Source organism: Dermochelys coriacea, chromosome 1, assembly GCF_009764565.3.
Source record: "Dermochelys coriacea isolate rDerCor1 chromosome 1, rDerCor1.pri.v4, whole genome shotgun sequence".
NCBI lineage: Eukaryota > Metazoa > Chordata > Testudines > Dermochelyidae > Dermochelys > Dermochelys coriacea.
This window is the reverse complement of record NC_050068.2, coordinates 258,449,276-258,451,312: the sequence shown is the minus strand read 5'-3', so window position 1 is coordinate 258,451,312 and position 2,037 is coordinate 258,449,276.

The following is a 2,037-nucleotide window of genomic DNA, read 5'->3' as shown; positions in this document are numbered from 1 at the left end:
CTCACCTTCACCCTCCCCCCGTCATTGCTGAGCAGGTAAGAGCTGTCAGTGCTCCTGTTGCTGCTCTCTGTTCCTGTCACCACCCCGCAAGTATAAATAACTTCAGCCAAGCCTTAAAGGGGAAATATTTTTACAGCAAACACATAACAAGGCAGAACAAGCATCCGCCACCGCCTAACCAGAGCGCAGGACCCACACGCTCTCCCTCTCATTTCTCACGTGCTCTCTCCACCGGCGCTTACTCTGCCTTCCTTCCGCCTTGTCAAATTCGCTCGGGACCCAGGCAATTGATCCCACTAGCTAGAGGCAGGGTCGGAGCAGGCAGGAGGCATGCTAGTGTGCCAGCAACTCTGCCAACGCACCTCGGTCGTGACCCACAGCCTCCATGGCCAGCTTTGCCAATGCCCTTTATTCATGGCTTTTGGTCAGATGAAGAGTTTATTTGCCAAAAAATGCAGTTTTGGTTAACCCAAAACCATTTGTGAATTTGACACAAATTCACCAAATCGTTTTGGCCATTTTTTCCCCCTGAGACTGAGGTGCTATTCATAAAATGGGGGCACCCCAGTCTCTTCTAGCTCTGTGATCAAGGTGCTCCTCTGGGATTTGGGAAGTTCAACCCCCCCCTCGGCCCGAGGTGAAGAAAGGATTCAAACTTAGCGCTCCCACCGTGCAAGCGAACACACTAGCTGCAGAGCTATGGGATAATCTCTGCTCCAGCTCTCCTCTTGAAGCTGTTCCTCTTTGTATAAATAATTTGTCATCAGAGCAGGGACTTGAACTTGGTTCTCCCATTACCTAGGTGAGTACCCTAACCCCCACACTGTTCCCTCCCCCTCCTGCCTGATGACTAGTCATTGTTATTCATTATGGCAACTCCTGGTCATTCATAATGACAATGACTAGCCATACTGAGGGAGGATGACTCTGTAATCTGGTGGTTAGGGTCTTCCCACAGGATACGGGAGACCCAAATTCAAATCCCTTCTCCACATAAGGGGGGGGTGAGGAATTGAACCTGGGTCTCTCACCTCTCAGGTAAATACCCTCACCCCTGAAAGCTGTACATGGGTGAAAGTTATAAGGAGAGCACTTTCTTCTCCTGTTTTGTGAAGCTTTCTAAAGGCCTGAACCAAAATGTGTTTGGTGCATTGTTCACCCCAAATGGATTTGTTTTCAATTTGCTAACTTTTTCTGTGATTGCAATTTTCAGATTTGATTCAAGCCAAACCATCATTTCCCCTGAAACTATCAGAAAACCAGCACATCAGTTATGCATCCAGCTCTACTCCCGACCTGCTGCACTTCCTGCTATTCCAGTCCAGCCTCACACCATGCCCACAGGTCTTTCGGTGTGTCACCCTCCTGCCCTGAACTAGCTGCTATTCCTGTCCTGCCCTTGCAGCACCGCCACTCTGCCAACACACCCCAGTCCTGGCCAGCAGCAGTCCCTTCTGTGGCAACCATGATCTCCTCCCCACCTCACTCCTGTTGTATGGCCCATCTAACAAGGCAGGGATGGCCATTTTCTATGTACAGCACCTTGCACAATGAGACACCAGCTTTGCTGGCCTCTAGGTTCGGCTGCAATAATAAATTATAGCCCATTGCAGTACTGGGAGATCTCCCCCAACAGCTGTCAGTGTACCTCATGCCTGATCTGCAGCTCAGGCTGCGATTCCTGTCCTGAGACCCCCACCCCAGTCCTGATCTGCAAGCCCCTTGCCATTGCAGCAAGGGGATTCTAGTCTGCACCCCTAGGGTGATAATAGTGGTGCTGCAGGCTTAAGCTGGGTCCCTAGTGTTGCATGTGCATCCTGTAGAGAGGCTGTGGCAGTGGGCTCACCACCACTTTATCCATAAGGTGCACTGCAGCACCTCCCACGCGCACGTTTTCAGCAAACCAATGGCAGGGGACCGCCATGTTGCAAAAGCCCTGCTCCAACCACAGTGGGCAGTTCAACACTTAGCTCTGCAACTCTGCAACTTCCCTTGGTGCCTTCTTCTGCAGAGCCCAGCCTCCCTAGCCACAGCCTG